Source organism: Numida meleagris, chromosome 6, assembly GCF_002078875.1.
Source record: "Numida meleagris isolate 19003 breed g44 Domestic line chromosome 6, NumMel1.0, whole genome shotgun sequence".
NCBI classification, from domain to species: Eukaryota; Metazoa; Chordata; class Aves; order Galliformes; family Numididae; genus Numida; species Numida meleagris.
The window spans coordinates 34,869,849-34,883,786 of record NC_034414.1 but is presented as its reverse complement, the minus strand read 5'-3'; the positions used below and the strand labels follow the sequence as shown (position 1 = coordinate 34,883,786).

The 13,938-nt window shown below is 38.0% G+C and overlaps 1 protein-coding gene across 2 annotated transcripts in view; it reads left to right on the top strand.

The window, feature by feature from the left end:
• PRKD1 (protein kinase D1) overlaps positions 1-13,938 on the top strand; it is a 127,411-nt gene that overhangs the window by 294 nt on the left and 113,179 nt on the right. The gene's annotated exons all lie outside the window — the stretch shown is intronic.

Here is a 13,938-nt window from a genome sequence, read left to right as displayed (position 1 = left end):
CCCCCGCCATCCCGCGGCCGCTTCGGCCGCGAACTTTTCTGTCCCGGCCTGCCGGTGTCTTGGCCCGGTGCTGGGGCACCGAGCGCAACTTTCCGGCCCTCCTCCTCCTCCGCCGCCCGTCCTGGCTCCCTTCCTTCCGCCCCCGGCTCCGCTCTTCGTCGAGTTCCCCGGCTGCGGGAGGGATGCTCGCCCGCCGCCTCGGCTCCGTTTGTTGGCCGGCGCTCGCTGCGCGGAGAGCTGCGTCGGAACCGGCCCCCGGGTGGCTGCGGCTGCTCCCGGTGCTGCGGGAGGGGGAGGGGGGCGAAACCTGTCACCGCGGTGCCCGGGACAGCTGTTGTCCCGGCCTCGCCTGGGAGAGATAGAAACTTTCCACTGGAAGAAAAAAAAACAAACATCAACAAGGAAAGCCCAGCCCGCAGCCCAGCATTCACAGCGGCGCAGCGCCCGCTCGATACCTGGGCAGGGCAGCCCGGCTCCCGCGTCCCGCCGCCGCCTAAGGCGGGACCGGGGGCGCCGCTCGGGCCGGTGACGCGCGGCGGGGCTCGGGCCGCGCCCCAGTGCTGCTCCTCTGGCGGACGGGTGGGGGTCTCCGGTCGGGTTGGCGCTGAAGGCGAGCCCGGAGCTGGCAGGTGGCCCCGGCGCGGAGGAGGCCGAGTCCAGGGGGAGCAGCTGGCTGCAGGCAGCGGCCCGGAGCAGAATGCCGTCGGGCAGAGAGGGCTGTAGTCGCAGAACGCTCGGGGCTCCGCTCCGCCAGCATCAGCTGCCCCTCTGCTGCCCGGCGCCGTTTCCTATTTTTGCGTTGCGTAAAATGTTACACTGTTCTAGTGCTTCTTGAGTGAAGGACCAGAGTAACTGTACCTTAACGACTGCAAGACATTCCAAAAACAGACTCAACCAACCAAAACTTAGCATCCAGGATTGTTACAGTGCAAAAAGTTGTGGGTTTTTTCCTTGTTTTTACTGAGGGAAAATATTTTCCATGGTTTTTTTTTTTTTTTTGAAGTCGCAGTTGTTCTATTTGTGTTTGTAAAGCCAGTCCTCTGAACTTCGCTGAAAGTGGAATTTCCCTTTTTTTTTTGAAGAGCACCTTATTAAACGTTTTCAAAGAAGTGTTAAACACACAACTTCACTTCTAAATTCTTTATCTCCTCTAGCTTAAGAAGTGGCTGGTGACTTGCTCTACTAAACAAAACTGAAGAAAGACACAGCTGTTTTTTCAACATTGCCATATTGGCTATTAGAGTTAGCCTGAAACTTGTTGCTTGTTTGCAGAGGTCAGACACAGCTTAACCGATGTATAGTGCTTCGCCATTCACGTGTTACTGTGCTTGCAGGAATGGAAACACATTACGATCAGTGCATGCGTTGTTAATGTATTTGTGCTTGAGGAAAGTACCAATTTCAGGGCATTATAGTAAGATCTAGTCTAATCTTTCATACTTCCTAACCATTTCCTAATTTCCTAACAATGTGGTATTGTCTAAAGAAAGCCAAATGCGTTGGCTTTTCCTCCCAGAGTCAGGCTGAAGTCAGAACTGACATAACAATGTCAAACACTTTAATTTGTTGGACAGTATAAAAGAGAAAAGCATGTACCAGCTTTTCTTCAGAGCACTCCCAAGTGAGGAACTTTCTTCTTCTCAGCACAATTTCTCATTGCCCCAGTTCCTGCCTTCCTGAGGCTGGCAAGATTAATGTGGCTGAAAGAAAGGGATAATGAGGAGGTAGAGACCTTTTATTTATTTATTTTTACTCCTTGGACGGTGGCCTGCAGTTCCTGCTCTTTGCAAGTTAATTTGTATGTTATTTAGTCCTGAGAATTTTTGTTTTAAATCTGCAAGCATGTCTGCTGACGTGAGTTCTGCCATGCACTGTTTCACTATCGCAGGGGGACTGTTTACATGTGCTGAGCTACTCTGCATCCTGGCAGAAACTTGTTTAATAAATGGCCTGAGATTGGACAGCTGTGAGGTAACACCTCCTGTGTGCCAGAGATTGATGATGTTGTCTTTCCCTGTAGTGATCTGAAGCGCTGTGTACTCACAATTTAATGAGGAAGATCCGTTTGTTTACCGCCATTGTGCAGGTGGTGATAACTGTAACAAATACCTAATGAAAATCTCATGCTATTTCCAAGGTTCCTTGGATCTGTATAGGAGGTGGGTAGTGTCTGCCAGGTGACTGTTGTCCTAAGGCCACAGTTTGGTCTGAGCTGTTTAAGCAGTGTATCAGGATGAAAAATGTGACTTGGTTTTTTTCCTTCAGCTTTCCTGTTAGATTGTTAATATCAACTCTGTCTCTGTGGTGATACTGTTAGATATTTAAGCATGCAACTTTATTTGTAGGATTGTGGCAGCTTCTCCTCAGTATCAACATCAGATGATCTGTTTACAGAGAGTCTCTCTCATGCTGATGTGGATATACCTGAGTGAAGACATTTATGGCCTTTACTTTGCACAGATTTATTGGCTGAACTTAGTGCTCAGTGCACAGAACTTAGATTAAACGGAACTGAGGTTCTCAGAGTGTGCAGCGTGGAGCATGTGTAGGCCTGAGTAGGGTATGAATATGTAGGCTGTGTGTATGTATATCTCTACACATGTACCTGTCTTTGTGTTTTTTGTGTATCTTTGTAAATATGAAACCACAATGTGTAATTATATCTTTGTTGTGATTTTATATATAAATAATATACATATGTATGCACGAATATAAAAATTTTGCTGTGTATAATAGTTTATGCAAATTCGTGTTTATATATATACTTACACTAGTGGACTTTAAATGGCACCTGAAGTGCAAAGGCTAGGTTTTCTACTTTTGTTAGATAATGTAATTGCATTATTAATCTAATACATATGATGTGAAAAAATGGAATGAGCAAAGAGTGTATTTCTTTTCCATCATCCATGAGAGGCATTCCTTCAGGAATATCATCCTGAGATAATTGCACGTGAATTTTCATAACAAATCTGAAGATGAAATGGTTTGGGCTAGTTTAGGGCATGAGCTCAAACACATTTGAATCTGTTAAGAACTACACTGAAGATGACTACATTTGGTTCCTCTGAGTCTGTTCACTTACCTTTCTTAGAATCAGTGGTGTTGAGTTGTTCTCATGTGGGCCCTTGGACCGAAAGGGAATTTTAGCATTTAAATTATGTGGTTGACAAGAAATGAGAATAAACTGAAAATTGTGTATCATGTTTGACTTTTAGGCTGATCCCCTCCCAAGATCAGCAGGAGAGTATTGTAAAATACAACCTTTGTTTTCTGAAGAAAAATAGTTTGAATTATTGCCCTTTTTGAGTTAACTGCTTACAATAGCACCACTTATCCAGGGCACAAGTATAATGTAGAGCACTCAAAGTAGGAACTCAGCATATTTGTAGTTCTATGGAGTGTCATGTTACCAAAGACTTTTTTGTTTTAACAGTTATTATAAAAATGAATTTGCCCTTTGCTACAAACTCTTACAGTATTAATACAAAGGGGAAAGTTCTATCTTCTGTTTGCTGAAGTTCCTTGCCACTTTTATTACCTCATGTGCAATGTGCTGAGTTACTTATTGGCATTGCGAAGTTTTAAAAACTTTGATGGAAATATGTAAATATGTGGTAGAAGATTATTTGGTGTAAGAATATGGTTTTATAAAACAGCCCCTAGATTGACTGCTAAGATCAGGTTTTGGCCAGGCCTTTGGCATATGAAGGCAGAGAAGTTGCCAAAAGGAGAAAACTTGGACGCCGTGCCATCTTGTCTTGAGTTCTATGTGGCTTATTGTCTGTGGACTGCAGTGTGATAACCTTTGTAAGCTTGAGGCAGCTTGCATGTAGATACAGGTAGGCCTGGATAAGCATTATGGTGTTTGCGTCCATGTTTTATTTTCTCATTAAAGGAAAGTAGAAGAAACAAAATGTCATCCAAAACAGAAAAAAATTTGGACTGCACCGTCTCTGTGTTTCAGACTGATTTATAAAAGTAGTGGTGTAGATGGTTCCCTGGTTTGGTTAATTTTGAAACTTTGCAATTAAAACAAACAAACAAAAGCCGCAAACCCAAGCCCAGTATTAATAAAACAGAAAATGAGCCATCTCAGGAATGAGGAAGGACAAAAACAAAATGATGGTTCAAGTGGTGTATGGCAAGTGAGGTATTGTACCCAGATTTATCTTCATGAAAGATATTCAGTGGTAAAAGTAGGAGAATTGCCACAAATCAAACTGAGAGCTCTTTAAAAGTATTTATATCCTTCATTTGTCCTCAGGAATGGAGCCAGGCACATTTAGGAACAGATATACTGTTTGTGTTCCTGGTCAACCTTGATAAGGGGAATCTGACTTATTCTTAAATAAATAAAACAGGAAGACAAAAATAAAATTTGGGTTATTTTTTTCATTTCAAGCCAGAATGTCTAAACCTGTGGTCTTAGTGAAGAAAGGAGTTTTTCTAAAGGTTTATTTGAAAATATGCTTAACTTTTTTTTTCTGCAAGGGTTTCAAGCAACCATGGAAAAGATACAGATCTTGTTTAAATGGTTCAAGATTTTTGTTTGTTTTTTTCCCCTTAAATCTACAAACTTGTGTAAAATAAACAAAAGCCTGGTAGTAAAGAAATCATTTCCTTTGGAGTGGGATGGGGACTCAGTAAATAGTGTAGGAAGATTTTCCCCTCAGGATAAACAGATAAACTGTGAAGGTTTTTTTTTTTTTTTCCCTCACACTCTAGCCAAAACTCTTAAATGATCAATTCAACATACAGATATAGACATTTCATATACTCACTGTGTACTTGGCTGTAATCACATCCTTCTTATGTTCTAGAAAAGTACAAATGTGTGTATATCTGTTAAAGCTACATTCTCTAGGAGACTGTACCTGGTGTACCCCTGTAACAAAATGTTTGAATTCTTGTGAATTCTCTGAATGGAACGCTTCTTTCTGCCTGCATTGTGAAACAGTTGTTTTATTTCTTTTCAGGAATGTGAGGAGACAGGTCATTAGGCATGTAAACATATTTCAAAGTGAAAGTACGTTTCTACTGTCGCTCTTACAAACTCAAGAGAGATTTTTGATGTTTGCCGTTCAGTCTTTTATTGACTTTATGTTTATTATTCTCCACCCTGGAAACTCTAAGTCAGTGTGTACAATGTTAGTTTGTAGATTAGTTCAAGTTACCTTTGGAGAATGTGTGAGAGTTTGCCAGGAAAAGGATAACTGATGAAAGGGAGTCAGTCTGAATTTGTTTAAAGAAACTAGGTTTTTTTTAAAGAAATGCTGACTTTGTTATCTATCATGTCTGTGATTCAGATGAGGAAAGTTGGTGCAATGCCACTGACTTATCTAGAGCATTTGAGAAATTCCTTGCCAAAGATTAAAGGCTATCAAATGAATTCTCATAGAATAAGAAGTAAGACAGAGCTTTGGACATAGGACTGGCTTGTAATCAAAGCAGCTGATGTTTTAATTTTTAAAGGAATTATAAAAGGAGTCTTGTGTTGCTGTTGTGAGACGTATAATTTCCATAATGATTTTGAAAACTATGAGATGAATAAGCAGATGAGTTACTTTTCTTCCTGTTGGTGAGATGAAGCTCAATTGCCATTGAGAGAAACAGAACTTATCCCTGAAGTTGCAGCGCATGCTGGACAGAGGTGCATACTCTGGATGATGTTATCGGTGAGTGCGGAGTGCTGGAGCTCCCGTCTATCTGATGCAGGGCTGATGGGACAGGAACCATATGGATAATGACTAAATGCCAGGAACCTCCGGTGCCTCCTGAAGTTGCAGTGGGTTTGCTGCTTGTATGCACCTGGTCTGTGCTGGGTCTATGCATGGTGCATCTGGAATGTGCCAAGGTCATGTGTGGATTTGTGTGCTTTGTCCATTTTTCTATCATTTCTGGAAACTTCTCACAATCATCCAAAGCTATTGTTCTTGCCTAGATTTTTTTTTTTCATTTTTGGAGAAATCTGGCTGTATGGTTCCATGTGTACCGTATTGTGGTTACCTCCAAGGAAACAAGCAGGCTTGAAGGCTGCATACTGTTACTTTTTGTTTCTTATTGTTACTGTTGTGTTTTTTTATATGAAACTATTTTGATTAGAAACTTTTGTCAAATGTTCATTAGCTGGTTATTGTTGTTTTTTTTCTTTTAGTGACTCTGTAGTAGGGGTTAATTTAAGGAGATATGTGGAATTTTTAAGATAGGACTATGTGAAATCAGAAATCACAGGTAACAAGGCAAAGTTGAGCACAGAGAGACCAAGAGTTAAGTTGTTTATCTCAAGCAACCTGTGGTAAGTAGATGTGTTATCTGTAGTTTTTAAATTACTTTTGCCCATATTCTAGGCCATCCTTAACTTCTTGACTTTGCTCTCTGCCTGACATCTGGCAAGTTTATGTCAACATAATGTAATGTGACTGGAGTTGCATAGATGCAATTAAGTATATAAATTAAAACTCTCTCCCAAGTGTTTATTTTGTTTCTACCTCTATACAGAAGTGTCATAGCTTGATCTATTTCTCTAGAGATAATAAATTTAACCTCATCATACAATGGTCTGGCTGTGTTTAAGATTTAGTGGTAGCATTTCTCTTGTGTTTGGCTCTTGCTGCTAGGAGCTAGACTTCACCTTCAAATTGTCTTTGGGTGCTGCAATGTGCTTCTCAGATAATATCAACTTGTCCTTTTTGGGATGGACCTGAAATCTGCCTTGGGATGTGTTCCAGTAAAATATTGGCTATGTTTTTCAATGTCAGGCTTGAATGTCTCATGCATCTAATAGATGTTCTGCTATAAAAGCTACCTAATTTTGTTATCATGTCTCATTTGCTCTAAAAGAATGTGGACTATATGAGAATAAAAAGAACTCTCCTTTTCTATGGAATACCTTTTGCCTCATCTTTGAGAATGATTTGCTTTTCTGTACATTATACGCTCATTGTGCTTTACCACTTTGTGTGAGGAGGCTTTGGTTGCAGAGCCTTCCCATGCTTGATGATGGTCCCCAGGATCAGCATGGGTGCCCTGTGTGTCAGTGCTCTGCCTGGACATCGCCTCTGTTTACATTCTTCTGGCTTCTGTAGTCCCTGTGAATGTCTGGGATTTTGGAAACTAAAATAAATATATTTCACAGGCTTTCAACTCCCTACTTCCTAATACAAGACTTTCAGTACCACTAAGGGATCTCTTCCTTTTTAAGTCTTTCCTTTTAAATATTCCTATCCACGCAACAGTCTAAAATTATGGCAGACTTGATGCCACTCAAAAAAAAAAAAAAAAAAACTGTGTGTAAGATTAAAGTAACTTGTATGTGTCATTCTTTAAAATTTTAAAGTTTAAAACTTTAAGTATACAAATCAGCTACTTCATGAAACACATTATTGCTTTTAAACCTTCCTTTCATTTTATCTGCTGGAACAAAATTCAAAGGTTGGAAAGGTAGTGTGGTGTTTTATATGATAAACCAGAAGTAATAGTGTAAAGATCTTACAGTGGTATATACATATGCAGAGATAGTCACATTTCCCTGTGTATGTGTATATATGTATATATTTACTTTATCTTCTTCCATGCATTTGTGGCTTCCTATTGCTTGTTCCCTATAATTCTGTTTTCTTTTTCAGCTGAGGAAAAGTTGATCAGGATGTTAGCTTCCACTTATTGCACAATGGTACGATGGTATTCTGATAGGGTCTCATAGAGCTTGATAGCTGTTGTTTGCTGTCTATGCCTGCGCTGCAGTCAGGGTCATCTCAGAAACTGCAACGATATTAAAGCTAGAGATAGTAGATTATTTTGATTAGTACCTTTTTTTTTATTTTTAAAGTAAGAAATATAAGTGCAAACCATGATCAGAGCTGCCAACTATGAACTTATATCTTGTATATTTTAAGAGATCCATATCTGAACATGTTCCATGCAGTCTGAAAGCATGTTCTATTTTTTTCTCTTTAAGTTTCCAGAAAAAAAGGTAACCTTGAGATTCTTTTTTTGAATTTTAGAAATAGTTTTTGTTAGCATCTTGTCAGTTGCAAAAGCACAGAAACGACAGAGCTATTGGGAGCAACGTTTTGGCTATAAGGCAATTTCTCTAAAAGATACTTGGTCTTAAATACAGCAGATTCAGTGATTGTTCATAAAGGATAGTTTGTGATATAAACTTCTTAAATGGTGGTTTTGATCGATGAGATGACAGCGCATGAGGATGAAGGAAATCCCACTGGTAAGGAGGACACCATGGGTTGTTGACATTGTTTCCAGTCTGGTAAAATCAAACAATCTGGAAAATAAATATTTGTGCTCAACACCTGGAAACATATGTCTAGTCTGCCATTAACCTGTGTTTATATTCATGGTTTTTGTTTTCATGCCACCTTAACTTGACCCAGAGAATGGCACAGATTCAGACTGAGTTTCAGTTCTTAATCTGGGTTAACCGATCATTCCATGTACTTCTTCTTTCTTCTATTTGATTTTTATTTGGCAGCTGTCACAGTACCTAGTGGGCTTTGAGTGTTGAATTATTTCTTGGTGGGAGCCACATAAATCCTATAAGGGGAGCTACAAAGTTAATAGAGTTAAACTTCCCTAGGTGTTGAAAGTAGTCCTGCTGTGAGAAGTCAGGCTAGGTGACTCCTGAGGTTATCAATGTTTCTGTAGTTTGGAGAATGTGTCATTCACCACAATCAATAATTAAACTAACATTTAAATTAAAGTGGCAGCATTCCCTTGCCACACCTACATACAGCTAACTTTATTCAGGAGTTGACGTGGGTTATATATGGCTTTAATCAGTCTATGATTTTTCTTCCCGCTTTGTGTTGTATCTGTAATCTCTTGCTTGTCTGTGACTGGAGTATTCAAAAACTGCAAACATAAATCCTGATAGTAGTATGCTTGTAAAAGGCAGTAGAAGATAAGTGTCTTTGAGAATATAGCTATCAAGGAGATACACTGAAGAAAATTATCATGATGCTTTGTGTGAGGTCGCCTAGTGCATTTAAAATGGAAGCACAGAGCAAAATGAGAAGTTGTGTCTGATAATTAAATGTACCTTCAAAAGAGGAGGTAGAAAACAGCTGGAAAAAGTTATTTGTAGCAGTGCTTTTAAGTCTTTATGCTTGTTTGTGTGCATTTGTTGCGCTGATACCTAATACCTTCTGAGTAGCCTGTGGTATTATAGAGCCTTATAATATGCCATATTGTACACAGGTGAGAAGTCCTTGCCTTCAGTGCTGTGCAGTCAAGGTGTACTGGACAGCTGGTTAAAACACCACATCTTAGATCACATGGAATGATATCTCAACATTAAAAACAGCAGTTTATCAGCAGTGTCTTTTGAAGATGGCCCTATGAGGAATTTATCTTAGGTTGTGAGCAAAAGCACAGAAGTTCCTCATGGCAAAAATGGCTGGTAAAATGTGAGCCTTTTAATAGTGGAATAAATACCTTAAATCCTATGGACTGGAAACAAAAACAACAACAAAGGTACTGTTGTGTAGAGGAGGACCTTGCTTGGCTTATCTGTTCTTATGGATAGGCATAGAGTTTGTCCGTGCTGAGATGAAAGGAAGGAATGATATGATGAAATAATGCACCCATATGCTGCAAAGACTATTTTAAATGGAACAATGTGTGATTTGTCAAGGAAGGAAGAGAATATACTACTTAAGAAGTGAGCAGACAGAGGACATGCTTGATGTATCTGTTCACAGGGATAACATGCATATTAGAGATGTTCCACAGGAAAAAAATGCTCAGTTTACATCCCCCCTTGCTATTAGGTCTTGGAAGGGAAAGCAAAGGTGAGGTTACTGAGTGTTAGTTGTGTTGCTTCTTGTTTTTCCTCCCTTTTTCACCTTTGTTTATAATTCCTATTCTTAACAGGCTTTAATCGAATAATCACGCTATGTAATTTAGGCATCTGAAGTTAATACCCTGGACTGATAGATAGCCGTTAAATAAACTAGGGGCATACAATCTAAGCTAAAATTTAGTTGTTGTCATTTTACAACATATCCTAAAGATGCTACATGGTCACAGATTTCACATAAGCATATGTGCAATTGTATGTTTAAATGTAAGAATACTAATGTTTCAGTAACATTCAAAGAAATGTGGGGTTCACGTATTGTTTCAAACTGTGATCATAGATTTCATTTAATATCTGGTTTTTCTCAGAATTAAGTATTTTTTGTTGTTGCAAATAAAAATAAAACTTAAAAGCTATCTTGCTGAGTTTGGCAAGATTAATTTTTGAATATATCCTAGATAAGAGAATAAGGATGAAGCCTTCCTTAAGACTGAAGTGTGAAACAAAAATTTCTAAACTTCCAAAACTTCTGAAAGTCATTTCTGATTGTACAAAGGCGGCCTGAGAACAAAAATACTTATTGGATTCAGCTTAAAAAGTGGAAGTGTCAGTTTCCATATTTGAGAGGAAAATATGGAAAACATCAATATGTAAAAACTGGCTAGAAAGTATTTGGAGATGCCTCTGGAAAAGAACTGAAAGAAACTATTGTATGTAACTATGTTGATGTCATGACTGTATGAGTACACATACTCAATAGGACAAGATTTCAAAAGAAAAAAAAAAGACTGAACCTCATGATATCTACAAATACCCTCATAAAGAGTATTACAACTTTTTTTCCAAAAAAAGTTATTTGATTGCAAAATTGGCATTCAGATCTTCATGAATTAGATGATCAATGAGTACTACAAAAACGTGAAAATACACAGATCTTAAATGAGAAGAATCTATGCTTTTATTTTCTGGGAGCACAATAATTGCTTATGTGTATAAATGTAGCATTATGAGAACACACAACATCTTGTCTGTATTCAAACTGCAAACATAAGCACTAGATTAACTTTCTGAAATTTGCAAATTCAGGTATTTTGAAATGTATTTCTGAGCTGACTTTAAAGACATTGATGTTAAGGGTTATAGAAAGTAGTGACTCTGTGAAACGTGTATGGTCATTTCTCTGATTTCTGCTGGCCATGTTATTGAGCATGTCACCTTATTCCCTTATATATTAGTTTCCCTTACTGGATGGCATATTAATAGTGAGGAAGACTATGTATGAATAAAGCAAGATTTTGATTGCGACCATTTTAAGGAAATTGTTAACTTCTGTTTTTTGATGAATCTTTGAATTTACATTACAAATATGTGTGTATACAACTGGAATTGTTGATGAATATTTATGTGATAAATCCTTATAATGTTTCTGAAATGGTATGTGACTATTTAGATAGTTGCTAGTTGAAAATAACTGTACAATAAATAAAGGAAGACATACAGTTGTTAGAGTTATTAGAAAGCTGTTCTAAGCTTGTAGTATTGTGATTCACCCAGCTCTTTAGTTCCCTAATGTAGGGTATTTTCATTGATCTGAATTCAGTATTGACCCTGCTCTGAGCAGCAATTTGGATGAGGTGACCTCCCAAGGTCTTTCTTTTAACCTCAATGATTCTGCAGTTCCACGTGGTAAAAACTGAAAACAGCTTCTTCTATTATTTAGGAAAACTTACATTTTCTGCTTAAGGCGAATTCGCTCATCTTTTGTGATTTCGTAGGTGGTTACAACAAGGACCACAACTTGCAGATTGATATCAGAGTCTGTTTTATCTGTTTTTTTATTGAACTTCCGTTAAGCTGCAAATAGTGGCAGTCTGCCTTACGTGCTGCTTTGTTATTTCATTCTCTCACTTTTAGAAGGAAAAGTTTATTTTTCTATTTATTTTTGTTTTTTTGTTTGAAATGCATAGATCCTTTTAAAATTTTATCTTTTAATTCTTAGGGGAAAAGCTAGAAAAAAAGTACTGTTTAGTGAGTTATTTCTGTTTTCTTGTTTATGTTTTAATATAAAGACACATAAAAAGGTCAAAAAGTTAAATAACAGTGTAATCTTCTTTTATTTGTAATGTAGTTCCATTCCCTTAGTTTACTGTGGTATTCTGGACCACTTACAATTTTTCTTGGTATTTAAAAAGTCAAAAGCAAACGTTTCTCTTTTCAGTAAGTGAGTTTCTTTTTAACTATATATAAAGTTAATCTGGTCAATCTTTTCACCTGAGTAAAGAACAATTCAGTTTCACATTATTACATAAAAATGATTAGAATAATTGCTCAGTGTGTTAATGTTTAGGTGCTCAAAACACTTGGTTTCTCTTTTGGATAGAGTATTAAGTCTATAGCACTTTACATCTGATCCAGTGTAGGGCACAGCTGCTCTGAAAGGTCATTGAGGGAACAGGAAGAAATAACAGATAGGCATAGTGAACACTTGGAAGAAACTGAATCTTGGATTCCTATCTCTAAGACTTTACATGCTTGTTCTTCTGTCATCTGAAATAATTATTTTTCTGTTGCCTGGATTCAGTTACATTTGATGGAAGACTAGAGTTACCAAAGGACATCAAAGGTCTTATATATTTCAGAGGCCAACATCTGGATAGAGTAAGGAGCCAATTAACCTGACTGAAGGTAGGCTGCCTGTGAGCTCATGCTTTGCTAGATCTCAGAGAATTCTCATATGAGAAAGACATTTCAAATGGTGTGAGTGCAGAAATTATAGCTACAGAACAGCAGAGCACTCCTACTTGTCATTTTTAATTATTTTATTTTATGGAATTGAATTTTGTACTTTCTACAGTGTTATTTATATTATGAGGACAAATGTTTACAAATAGTTATGTGCTTGCATTATACACTTGGGGTATTGTGGATATTGTGCAAAAAAACCCTCCTAAGTATATTGAAATTGTGATAGTATATATATAAGACATATATATACAGTAACCAGGTGTATTATTCTCCTCTTCTTCTGAGAAATTAATCAAGCTGTTTTTGAAATAGTGTTTAAATGAGAATTTTTTTCCAGGTTCTAATCTGGAATTAACTTTCTTGTATTTGGAAAGTGAGGTTTAGCTAGTGGGGGAACATAGGCAGATACTGTGGTTTTGAAAAAGGAACCTTCTAACATTTTACACAACGCTTCTTCAGGCAGAAGATTATTTGTAGTGAAAGGTCCAATTTCATGTCAATATACCATGAATACTTGTATGTGTTCTTCTTTTGTTTTTAACCACACTGTAGTGAGTGGGTGAAGAAAAACTGCAAGTAAATGTTTTTCTAGAAACTAAGTACTGAAGGTTGTCATGCAGTGACTTAGGCTGGGGAAGCTGGGCAGTTGTAAGTGAGGGGCAGCTAATAAAAACAGATATCAAAGTTATCTGCATACATATATTTTTGTTTGGAATCCTTATAATAACAAAACTCTGGTCTAGAGCATGTGCTGGACTTGCTGTATTCTTTCACTAGAATAGTCATTAATATAAACTCTTACGTTGTTAAGGAAGTCAGAAAGAGTTCTTAAAGATCACTAGTACATATTTTTCAAAGTTAGTGTGACTTTTCAGAGAAGTTAATCTAAATGACTAATGACAATACCCTATAAACTGTTTTGATTGAGGTAAACAATATTGTGTAAATAAAGATGAGCAGGTACATTATTTCAGATTGCTAAAACAAATTGCCAATGACTTCCTAGTATTCTTCTAAATTTGCATTGCATAATATATATATTTTTTTTTTTTGTGCAGACTGGCTTAATGCTTTCAGAAGGAGGACAAGGGGCAGAAAATGGTTGAAGTGCATGTCAAAAACATATTAGAGTATTATGAAGTGTATAATGTACAGCTGATGTTATCTATGCATTGTTAAAGCTGCATTCACGTTTGTTTCTTCTATGCTAGACTTGTAATCATTCAACTTCACACGCAAGTGGGTGCTCTGGCCATCTTCCTGGAGATCTGGGGACATGGGCTGTGCTCTGTGCACCTTGGATGCCTCCTGCCCGGCAGTGAGAATGGGCCATAATATCTGGGAAGGATACTGCTGTGAGAATGATTTGGAGATTC